The following is a 12,989-nucleotide window of genomic DNA, read 5'->3' as shown; positions in this document are numbered from 1 at the left end:
AACACTTCTTTTGTCCCTTCGCCATTCTAAATCCTTCCTTCCCTCCCATGCCATGCCTTTCCTCGTCTACTCTTTCTCTCCTGACTGCTTCCCCTCCCCATGTTAAATATTTTCACCTTTTCCCTAGGACCAAATGAATGCTTCCTCCACATATGTCAGGTGCTGAGCACAGACGTGTCTAATAAATATGACAGTTGTCACAGAACTCTCATTTGCAAGTTACAGAAACCCAAACCACACCAGTCTAGAATGGAATGACTTATGTAGCTGAAAAGTCAGTGGGAAGGCATAGCTGGATCCAGGGGTAGTACAAACCATGTTTTTAGAACTTTGTTAGGGACTGGATGTTTCAGATCAGATCAGTCGCTCAGTCGTGTCCAACTCTTTGCGACCCCATGAATCGCAGCACGCCAGGCCTCCCTGTCCATCACAAACTCCCGGAGTTCACCCAGACTCACGTCCATCGAGTCAGTAATGCCATCCAGCCATCTTATCCTCTGTCATCCCCTTCTCCTCCTGCCCCCAATCCCTCCCAGCATCAGAGTCTTTTCCAATGAGTCAACTCTTCGCATGAGGTGGCCAAAATATTGGAGTTTCAGCTTTAGCATCATTTCTTCCAAAGAAATCCCAGGGCTGATCTCCTTCAGAATGGACTGGTTGGATCTCCTTGCAGTCCAAGGGACTCTCAAGAGTCTTCTCCTGGATGTTTGTGTCCCCCATAATTTACATCTTGAAACCCCAAACCCTAATGTCACTGTATTTAAAGATAGGGACTTAATGGAAGTAATCAAGGTTAAGTGAGGCCATAAAGATGATCCCATAGGCTTAAATCCTTGTAAGAAGAAGCACAAGAATGCTGGCTGTCCCTCTCTCTGTCTCCTCTTTGTCAACACCTTGATGGTGGATTCTCAGCCTCCAGTGCTGTGAGAAATAAATGTCTGTTGTTCAAGCCACAGTCTATGGTATTTTGTTATAGCAGCTGAGCTGACTGAGACAGATTCCATTTCTCTCATCTTTCAGCTCTGCTTTCCTCTAAATTGGAATCATTCTCAGACAAACCTACCTCTTCATGGAGGTGCCCCAGCAGTTGCAAGCTGCAAATTCACTGCTCACCACCTGGGGCCAGCTTCTCTTTGTCAATAAAGTTCTAACAAAGCAAATAGCTCCAACAGAATATAGCCAAAACTATATTCTGGCTGATAAGAATATAGTGTTGTCAACCAATGTCAGATCACATACATACCCATGCCTGAAGTTAGAGGCCAGGGTCAGCCCTGCCTGAACTACTGGGAGAGGTGTGTGTGTGTGTGTGTGTGTGTGTGTGTGTGTGTGTGTGTGTTAGTTGCTCAGTCGTGTCTGACTCTTTGAAACCCTATGGACTGTAGCCTGCCAGGGTCCTCTGTCCATGGGATTTCCCAGGCAAGAATACTGGAGTGGACTGCCATTTCCTTCTCCAGGGATCTCCCCAACCTAGGGGTCCAACTCAAGTCTCCTGCATTGCTGGCAGATTCCTTACCATACCAAGGAGATGAGGTTTTCCCAAATGAGAGTCATGCAGGGGAAAGATGTGTGTCAGGCAGGATCTGCAGAGCTCACCCTGTTTTGGGTCCTCAGGGGCTTCCCAGGTGATGCTGGTGGTAGAGAATCTGCCTGCCAATGCAGAAGACATAAGAGACATAGGTTCGATCCCTGGGTTTGGGACAATCCCCTGGAGAAGGGAAAGGCTACCCACTCCAGCATTCTTGCCTAGAGAATCCCAAGGACAGATGAGCCTGGTGGCTACAGTCCATGGGGTCGCAAAGAGTGAGACGTGACTGAGTGACTAGAACACACACACACTGGGGGCTCAGAGACTTGCCGAGGACCCTGGAGCTGATCCACCGCCTTTCCCTGCTCCTCTTCCCTTCACCCCTCCCGGTGCCTACACAAGGGTGCCTCCCTCTGTCCAGGAGACTCCAGGCCTCTCCTCTCAGACCAGCAGCTCACCCAGCTTCCCTGCCTGCCTCCTTCCTTCCTCCTCACTCATCATGGGCTCCTGTCGTGACCCCAGTCCTGAGTTAAGCCGTTTGTTGTTGGTATGACTATTCAGGCCACTAACCCAAAGGTGCCAAAGCTGAAACCTTATGTTCCTATTATCTATATTCTTCTTTGTTTCAAACCCCCATTTCTTGCCCAGAGGCAGAAAAAAGTCTGGGTCAGTTAAGCAATTAGGGTTTATACTCAGTTGTTCCGGGGTTCTCCCTCCCCCATCTCCCAGTCCCTAGATTCTAGCAAATGTGGGTGGTTTCTCAACCTAGGTGGGAGGTGGCAGATGGGTCATAGGTTAGCATCTGCCCTGCTGACACCCCCAAGACATATGCGGGGACATCTGGCTCTTGGCTGTCATCTCCCTTCAGTGCTGGCTGCCAATGAGGTGTCTGTGTCCCCATCTGGTCCTTGCTTGTAAAGGCCAAGATGGTTTTGGCAGTGGCCTTTCCTTGTCATGACTAGGAAGCCCCTCCGAGCCCTCCTGGGGGACTTGGCTGCTGCCCGGGTTTCTCCCGGGCTGGGAAGCTCACTGGGCTGTCTCAGGGCCCTCGCTGTGGGCCACCGCTCACCTCCTGTGTACGGTCAGCACACCTTGTCAGGGCGCAGGGGACCTGGGGGTGTCACCCAGCCAGGAAACAAGGCTCAGGTGCCCCTGCAGTCAACTCCGCTAAAAGGCTGATCCTCCGCAGCTGCCCCCACTCAGGGATTCCCTCCTCTCCCCACTCAGCAGAGCCCAGCTCACTCATTTCATTCTATACATCCTCTTTCTTTCCCAGCCAGACAGAATTTTTAACCTCATCTATCTGTGGCGAAGGCCAAAAATGCACCGGGCAGAGACAGTATTCTGAATTTACTGTTTATGATGGTACCTGGGCCTTTGGGAGCTCAAGAGCTAAGATTTAGCTCCTTCTGTTTCTCTCTCCCTCTCTGCAGAGCCTGTAGCCTGCAGGCGGGGTCTGGCTGCTCTGGGTGGTGGGGAGTATGACACGGTGACAAGGGAATTGCTGGCATCACCAGCCCACATGGGGGAAAACATCCAGCGTCACCCACCCAGGCTGGCAGGGGTGAAGCCACAACCCTGGGGGAGACAAGGCCGTCTCTGGTGTGACACTCTGCAAAAGTGAGGGCAACTGCAGAGGTGGGGCCTTCCTTGTGGGGCAGGCCTATCAGGGCAGCCAGACACTTGGTGAGGAGCACCTGGCAGGGGCCGGGAAAGCTGCCCCGCCTGCCACCTAGAGGCAAGTGGACCAGAAATGCGAGAGTACCAGCCGCAGTTGGTGACCAAGGCCCAGGGGCTGCTATGGGAGCTGGAGGAACCCATCGGGCTGGGCCCCGCCCACGGCTCGTGACTTCTCTGCGTGTATACCTTTGTTAAATCCCGCTGTAACAAAGCTGTGCACAGGGGATGCAAAGAAAAAGGTTATTCACAGAGGAGCCAGGACATAAAAGGGGGAGCACTTGCCGTGGACCCCTGAGGAGTGAGTGGGAATCAGAGGGAGAGACCCCCAGGGAGAGAGGGAAATTGAAGAAGCAGTGGTGTAGGTTTAAGTCATGGGAGCAGGAGCTCTTTGTAGGACCTCCAACTTCAGTGGAAGGATTGCAGACTCCAGATACTGGGCCCGTTTGTTTGGTCACATCTGGGAACATTTCCTGGCCCTGGAGGGTTCCTGGACTCTGAACCCTTTGAAAGTTCTGATGACCTCAGTTAAGGATGTTTCAGTTCCAAGGCACTAAAGCCCTACTGTGATGGTCAGTTGCAAGAGGAAACACACTGACTCATAATTAAAAGTTAAGAGATGGCGAGCTGGCCACTTGAAGCCTCTGTGAAAGTTAATTTTACACCGACTTGACTGGGCAATCAAACATTACTCTGAATGTCCAGTGTCCATCAACTGATAAATGGGTAAACCAAATATGCTCTATCTATGCAATTAAATATTAATCAGCCATAAAAAGAATGAAGTTCTGACACATGTTATCCCATGGATGAGCCATTATGCTAAGTGAATTAAGTCAGACACAAAAAGCCACATAGTGTATGGTTCCATTCATGTGAAATGTCCAGAATAGGAAGATCTATAGAGACGGATAGTAGATTAGATGTTGCCTAGGGTTGGGGGGACAAGGGGATAATAGCTAATAGCTAGACAGCATATTAAAAAGCAAAGTCATTATTTTGCTCACAAAGGTCCGTACAATCAAAGCTATGGTTTTTCCAGTAGTCATGTATGGATGTGAGAGTTGGACCATAAAGAAGGCTGAGCACCAAAGAAAAGATGGTTTTAAACTGTGGTGTTGGAAAAGACTCTTGAGAGTCCCTTGGACTGCAAGGAGATCCAACCAGTCCATCCTAAAGGAAATCAGTCCTGAATATTCATTGGAAGAACGGATGCTGAAGCTGAAGCTCCGATACTTTGGTCACCTGATGAGAAGAGCCAATTCATTGGAAAAGACCCTGATGCTGGGCACGATTGAAGGAAGGAGGAGAAAGGGAAGACAGAGGATGAGATGGTTGGATGACATCACTGATTCAATGGACGTGAGTTTGAGCACGCTCTGGGAGATGGTGAGGGACAGGGAAGCCTGGAGTGCTGCAGTCCATGAGGCTGCAAAGAGTCAGACACAACTGAGTGACAGAACAACAGCTAATAGCTTTTGGAGATGATGAAAATTGATTGTGATGATAGTTGCATGTATCTGTGAATATACTAAAAACCATGGAATGGTATACTTTTAAATCGGTAAAGTATATGATGTGTGAATTATATGTCAATAAAGCTGTTTTTTGCGGTTGTTGTTTTTTTAAGAAACTCTTTCTTGTGATCTTTGCAATCTGGAATCTGTGTTTTTCTCCCAGGATAGAGAGCCTAGTCTTCATGGGACCATCACTCCCATTACTCTAACTGCCCCTCCCACATCCCTGAGTGTGGGGCCCCAAATGCTGGCCCATGCATGGGACCCGAGTTAAGTCTCCTACACTCCCCTGGACCCTCATGTCCATACAGGGGAGCCAGGGCCTCTGGAGGACCCCCTCCATGTCTGTGCTGCCCCCACCCACCCTGTGTTGGTACCATCCACAAACTCCAGCTTTGCTTTAGCTGTCTTCTTTGGCCCTGCCGGCCAAACAGCACTCTCTGATCCCCACCCTTACACACCCTCCAGCTCTTGCTTGTGGCCCCACCGTCTTGTCCAGGATCATGCCTGATGGCCCTTTGCTTGCCTTCCTGGACTCCCCCTCCCATCTTGTGGGGTCACGCCTGGAGCTCTGGGGTCAGCCTCCCCACTTCCACCCTGATGCCCTGTCCACCCAGCTCTTTGCTGCTCCCCTCTCTGCCACCACCTCCAGCCCAGGATGTGACCCTCTGTGCACTTTCACTCACGGTCACAGGGGCGGTGACTGCCAGCAGTGGGGGCTGCTGGGCGCAGTTGGCTGGAGCCCGCAGTGGGGACCCTTTGGGCAGCGATCCATCGGTGTCTCCTCCACCTGCACGGGCCTCCCCTTCCAGTGAGTTCTCTGCTCACCTGCCTCAGCAAACTGGCCCAGGTGCCAGGAGCCTTGCAGTGTGGTTTCATAATTGTGAAAACCTGGAAACCGCCCAAGTGTTCGTCAAGGGGACGCTGCAGGGCTCAAAGGCAGGCTAGTCATGGAAAGGAGAACCACCTGCCAGTCCAGGAAGGATCCAGACCCACGTGGGTCTACTCACACGGAGCTTGAAAACATATTGAGTGCAAAACACAAGAAGCTGCTTATGCAGTATGATACCACTTAAGAAAGGGAAAAAAAAATCCACAGAGGACTGCTACCTCTTTTAAGGCATCTTGGTATATTTGTAAAATCAAGAGGAGAAAAATCCTTCGTAGATGCCTCTGGGGAAGGGGAGAAAGGGGCGGGGCTGGGACAGTGGATTTTACCAGGGATGTTCTAATTTTTTTCAAAAGGAGAATAGATCCTTGTATGACACATGTAATTTATCATATCTGAAGAGAGACAAAGAATTCCAACAGCTGAGCCACATGCCCCCCTGGGCCAGCCTCGCTCCTGGCTCCCCACCCACCCCTGCCCCTTGGACTTTCCTGTATCCTCACCCTTCTTGCTGGACCCAGAGCTGAAGGCTGTTAGATCTTCCATTTAAAACTCCTCATCCACACCGCCCGCACTGGGGAGTTTCTTATTCCCTTTCAGATGTAACTGTCTGTCACCAATAATAGTCTTTTTCGATTTCATTTCCTTCAGCTCCTGCCAGCCACTCGAGAGCCGCCTTCCCATCCCCACTGTGGCCGCCCCCCCTCACTCAGCCCCAAGTCAGAGGGAAAAAAAATACATTTTTGCCTTTACCATGATGTATGCGATCCCATAAAATAGTGAAACAGATATGAAAGGTTGAGAGAAGGTAGATAAATGGCTCCTATTATTCTACCAATCAAATGAAATACCTCTCCACGTCCTCATTTGAATGATAATAAAACTCGGAGAGGCTGCTGGTTCGCTGTTGTCATTGCTGGCAGCAGCTCGAGCCACAGAGCCACAGGCCAAGGTAACCTTGGGGTGTCCTCTGCAACCAGCAGGGGACTGCAGCCCCCATCCCCTCCCCTCGCCCCTAACCCGGGGTTTCCCCTACTCCCAGCCCCTCCTGCTTCCCATGCCCTGCCCCACCCCCCAGCAGCTCATCCCCCCAGCTCCCAGCTCCCTTCGAAGGCCAGAAGGCAGAACTAGCCCCAGAATAAAACAGTAGGGTCCCCCAGGGCACGCGCTCCCTTGCTGCCACAGCCTTTCACCGCCCCTCAGCCTTCCCACCCAGACCTCCTGGGAGAGGTCCTGACCTCCTGTCTAGTCTGCGCACCGGTCCCGAGCAATCCTGTGGCGCTTGCCACATGCCTCAGTGATGATGTCTTGTTCTGTCTCTAGTCTGGGGGACATCTGTCACCACTGCTGGGCTCAATCCTGATGGCAGGGCCACGTGGGACTGGCTTTGCAGTGCCCTCTTGACCTAGACACGTGCACAGAGTTTCATTCATTCCACCTGCATTTACCAAGCATGCCTGGAGCCCTCCTGGGTTCAGATGGGAAGCCCTGCCCCAGAGTCTACCTCCCCTTCTGAGCCTAGACACACCAAAGCCTTATGTGCTGATGGGTCAGTTTCCCTGGCTACTTGTGGGGCCTCCTGTGAGTCCTTGCCTGACAACCAGGGACACTGGGGGCTTTTGCCTTCCCTGTGTTTCCCACACTTCTTGTGAGCAGCACATGAGGAACCTCCACCACAGGCTGTCCTGGTGGCTGTCAATCATGAGAACTTGGACGCTGGTGGGTACAAGCCTGTGAGGCTCGGCAGGCCCCTCCCTGTGATGCTGACTCTTCAGCAGAACTTTTCATTCTGAAAGCTTCCCTCGAGCCTGTACTTGAAGGTCTCAGTCCTGAGATCCTGGGTGTTGCTCTGACTCCTGTCCTTTCCTTCCAAATCCCTGTGCCAAGGTCAGTTTCTGGTCCACAGATTCACAGAAGTCTGGACAATGCCCCAAGGTGACCTCCAGGGCACTGAGACTTAGTCCATCACCTCTCCCAAATGTGACATCTCATTGTCTGTCCACTCTTAGGGCAGGGGTCTGTCTGAGTCGTCTCCTCACGTTGTCTCCCCAGCACCATGGACAGCGCCTGTCCATATCAATGACCAAGAATGAACCGATGGCAGGGATGCCCTTTGCAGAGATAAGGACAATGCACCCCAGAGGGAGAGCAACAAGTCAGGACCCAAGTTTGTGTCTTTTCTCCCCAAGCCTGGGACCCCTCCCTCTTCTGGTTTCTCCCAAATACCAGATATTCCCTCTCCTGGGTTTCCTCAAGCCAAGGGGAATCCAACCCCGCACTGAAGCCATGGGCCCACAAAGGGGAGGGAAGAGCAAGCGTGGTATGCAGGGTTAACTGATTGCAAGAATCAGGAAGCTCCAGGGTTGCCCTGGGAGGTTGCCAGACAGCTTCCTGAAGCCACAGCAGCGCGGAGCCCGCTCAGGCCACCTCTCAGTCCCTGTGTCAGGCCTCTCTCTGCTCGGGTTTCAAAGCCCTGGCAGAGACAGGCAGATGATCCTCCTATGGCCAAGGTAAGGCTCTGATGGACAGTCCCCACTGGGCTACTTGTGTTGAAGGAGAAGCCCCAAGAGGAAAAGAGAGCTGTTATTCCCCAACAAGAGGAGTGAACTCAGGCAACCTAAGTCCCACAGCCCATAAGCCAGGCTGCCCTGTAAACGGACAGCATTTACTCCACTTTCTGGGCTTCCTCTCTTCTTTTGGAAAACATGGCTAGTCCGTTTAAACTGAATCTGCAATTCAACATGTTCCAGGCAGCCTCTCTACCACCACCATCTCAATCATCAGAGCTTACCTTAAAAGGTGCCAGTGACGTGCCTGGGGACACGCATGCGACAGGGTCCTGGGCTGCTGCACCCAATGGAAAGTGCGTCAGAGACGGCAGGGGTGGGTGCTTCTCCATCAGCCCCAGAAACAACCCACGTCAGCTTCAGACGATCGTAACTGCCATCTCTCCACGGTGGTAAGTGCACACATTCTAAATGCTACCATTCCCTCTAACAGTGGCAACGGGAAACCAAGGGAAGGAATGTCTCCACAAGGCTATTTTTTTTTTCCTCAAGAACCACGAAAGTGCTAATTTTCCCTTTACAAATGTGACATAGAATCTTGACTACAAAGCTACTCAATGATCTTATCCTACCATCCACACAACTGTACATTCCTTCTCAGCAAGATCAGGAGCCAACGATGCGGTCCCTGTGTACACAGAGATTCTTTACAGGACGGAAGTCCACAGACTGACGTATTATTGCTGCAGTCTCCAAAGAGGAGACAAAACCGGTCAATTCCTGTGAATCCTTGTTGCCTGAAGAAGATCCAAGACTGGCAGGTGACCCCCGGAGGCGGGGCCCAGCCCTCCCGAGACCTGTCAGGACCACCTACTTCATCGGGAAGCCCGGGGGGCCGAGGCCCGGTCAGCAGCAGCTCCGCTTTGGCTCCGAAGGCTGTCTGCGGAGTTTGAAGCCCTTTCCGCCAGAAGGTGGGCTAGCGTCAGTGGATGGAATTCTTCGACTAATTTCTATAAAGAGTTCATTTATGTTTATCGTATTCTTTGCACTTGTCTCTACAAAGACTGCATGGATGGAGTCGGCGTAGTCCTTGGCATCTCTCTCCAGACTGAATTTCTGGTTTCTGCCTGGCTTAGCCTCCCAAGGGCTGTTTCGGGACCCACCCAGTTGTTCAGAATCCCCACAGGGTTAAGGTCACAGACTTGGAGATCGAGGGCTCCTTGGAGGGGACTGACACTGTACGTTCTGTACCAAGGAACCCAAGACCTGTGGAGAGACAGTGACAGAGCCCAGATCCTTCCCACTCCAGCACGGGGCCAACCCTGACTAAGGACCCTCCACGCTCCACCAGGGATGAGGCAGCATGTATGAGGGCAGGACAGGTGAGCTGTGTGACCCATGGCAGGCCACTGAGATCTGAGTTCCCATCTCCTCATGTATAAAAGGAGGCTGCTTCTCAGGATTTTTGTCAGGATTAGACAAATATGAAGTTTATGTGCTCCTATGAAAATACTTGGAATGCAAGTAAAAACACAAGTCCACACAAACACTCGTACATGAAAGTTCCTAGCAGATTTATTGATAATTGCCAAAAACTGGACACAATTCAGATGCCCCATCAACTGACAAGTGAGTGTCCGCAGGATGGAATACTACTCAGCAGTAAAAGGGCCCAGCCTCGTATGGGCATGGCAACACTGATGCATCTCAGGAATATTATGTTAAGAGGCAGAGCCAGACTCTGAAGGCAGGCGGCTACCCTGTGATCTCATACACAGAGGATCATCCTCCTATAAAGTCACTGCAGACACTGAATTTGTGAATCTGAACCATCGCTCCTCGGGGAATACGCACAGGGTTAGGTTACAGCAAGCCTTTGGTCACATCTGTGTCAGCCAATCAATACAGAACTTTGTTGTGTGTGTGTTTCTGTTTAAAGAAAGACACTTTAATATATATGTAGTTGAGTCATTAACATTGAACTCACAGCCAGCGGCGCTAACTCCTGTCTGAGCAAAGCTGTTCTAATTCGAGTATTCTCTGCGCCGGGCACATCACAGCCTTCTCGCGCTGAGGAATGTTAGACAGCACTTCGGCACTACACTCTGTGTGTGTTAGTCACTCAGTGCTGTCTGACTCTTTGTGACCCCATGGACTGTAGCTGCCAGTCTCCTCTGTCCGTGGGATTCTCCAGGCAAGAATATTGGAGCGGGTTGCCAGTTCTTCTCCAGGGGAATCTTCCTGACCCAGGGATCAAACCTGGGTCTCCTACATTGCAGGTAGCTTCTTTACCACCTGAACCACCAGGGAAGCCCTACACTTTGGGTTCAGCAAAACCACCACCGACCAAAAAAAAAAAAGATTAAATGCAAAAAATGCAGCACTAGAAAGACTGCAAAGAGAAAACTTGTTTACAATAGGAACTGAAGCAAAAAGGAGAGCCTTGCCTTGTTCAGTCTCAGCTGGGGAATTAAATTTTTTACTGCTCTTAATGTGTCCACAAAATGACCACAAAAGCACTGTGAGAGTTAATTTCAAGGTTACAAAGAAATTTTAGCAAATAGGTGAGTTCTCAAACATGGGATCTGCAAATACTGAGGACTGATTGCGTAAGAAAAAATCTAAGCTGCAAGGCAGTGATTGGACTGGAGGTGGGGGAGGGTGTGAGCAGAGACTAGCCAGGAAGGACCACGGGGCACCTTCTGGTGATGGCAATGTTCTTTATCTTGATCGTGGTGGAGGTTACACAGGGAAATATATTTGTAAAACTCATTGAAATATACACTAAAAATGGGTACATTCTATTGTTTGTAAATTATACCTCCAGGAAGTTGAGTTTACAAAAATGATTTAGAAAAGGGATATCAGATTGTTTTTCCATGCCTCTTGGGATCTCAGCGGCCAGCCCCCTTGAAAGAGTCAGCACAGAATAAAGAAAGAGGCAGGGAGTGCTGACTCAGGCTCCATTTGGAAGCTGTTTGCACTGCCCTCCCAGCCCTGGCCCTGTATGAGAGAGAGCATGTATGACTCAGAACTTCAGCTTCTCTAACTCAGACACTCTCATTTCCACTAGGTCTATCAGAACTTGTTTGGTCGCAGGTAGACAGAAACTCAACTCAAATCAGCTTAGAAAAAGAAAGTGGGGCGGAGAGGGCGGTGAGTGGGACATAGAAAACAAACTTCAGTTACCAAAGAGGAGAAGGAGGAGGGGGATGGATGATGAATTTGGGTTTAACAGATATGCATATAATATATAAAGTAGATAAGCAACAAGGACAGCACAGGGAGCTATACCCAACATCTTGTAACAACCTATATGGCAAAGAATCTGAAAAAGAAGATATTAATATACATATGTGCTAAGTCACTTCAGTCATGTCCGACTCTGTGCAACCCCATAGACGGCAGCCCATGAGGCTCCCCCGTCCCTGGGATTCTCCAGGCAAGAACACTGGAGTGGGTTGCCATTGCCTTCTCCAAAATATACATATGTAGGTACATATATATAACTGAATCACTTTGCTGTACACCTAAAACATTATAAAACAACTATACTTCAATAAAAACAGACTTATATACAAATTTTTGTAGCAGCTTTATATGAGGTAGCCCTCAAATAAAAAACTGGAAACTGGTGAATGAACAGCAAATTATAGTATATCCATACTATGAAATATTATTTAGCAATAAAGTGAATAAATTTTTGATACACGTAACAATATGGATAAATTTCAAAATAATTAGTCTAGATGAAAGAAGCCAGACCAAAAAAGTACATAGTGATTTTATTTATATGAAGTTTTCAGTTCAGTTCAGTCTCTCAGTTGTGTCCAACTCTCTGCAACCCCATGAATCGCAGCACGCCAGGCCTCCCTGTCCATCACAAACTCCCGGAGTTCACTCAGACTCACATCCATCGAGTCAGTGATGCCATCCAGCCATCTCATCCTCTGTCATCCCCTTCTCCTCCTGCCCCCAATCCCTCCCAACATCAGAGTCTTTTCCAATGAGTCAACTCTTCTCATGAGGTGGCCAAAGTACTGGAGTTTCAGCTTTAGCATCATTCCTTCCAAAGAAATCCCAGGGCTGATCTCCTTCAGAATGGACTGGTTGGATCTCCTTGCAGTCCAAGGGACTCTCAAGAGTCTTCTCCAACACCACAGTTCAAAAGCATCAATTCTTTGGCGCTCAGCCTTCTTCACAGTCCAACTCTCACATCCATACATGACCACTGGAAAAACCATAGCCTTGACTATGAAGTTTTAGAATATGTAAAATCTATAATGAGGAAAGTAGATCAATGAGGTAAAAAGAGTGGCAGAGGAAAATAACTCCAAATAATCCTGAGAAAAGTTTAGGGATGATGATTTTGGGGTTTTCATTGATTGATCATGATGATGATTTCATAAGTGTATACTTGTTAAAATTGGTCACATTGTACACTTTAAATATGTACTTAATTGCAAGTCAATATTACCACAATAAAACTGTTTTAAAGACTGGAAAATAAAAAAGAGATGTTATTTGCTCATGTCATTGGGAAGAGCAGGAAAGCTTTGCCATCAGACATGACTAGATCTAGGGTTCAAGTTTGGTCACCAGGCTCTCCTGACTTCATTCCTCTGTGTGAGCTTCACTCTGGGACCATTGGCAGGAAGGTGGTCGCCAGTTGCCCCAGAATGCCAAAGAGAGGGAGCTTCTCTGTTATCAAACACCTGGGAGTAGGCGTCCTTTGCCCAGCCCTCCACAGCCAAGGAGGGTAGAGCACATTGACGGGTTAGGCCTGGGTCCTGTTCCTACTCCCCTTAAAGAACGTGGACTAAAGGTGGGGGAGATTTCTCTCTAAAAGATAACTCAGGTGCTGTTCCCAG

This window comes from Bos taurus, chromosome 7 (assembly GCF_002263795.3).
Source record: "Bos taurus isolate L1 Dominette 01449 registration number 42190680 breed Hereford chromosome 7, ARS-UCD2.0, whole genome shotgun sequence".
Lineage (NCBI taxonomy): Eukaryota > Metazoa > Chordata > Mammalia > Artiodactyla > Bovidae > Bos > Bos taurus.
Note: the sequence above shows the minus strand (reverse complement) of the source record.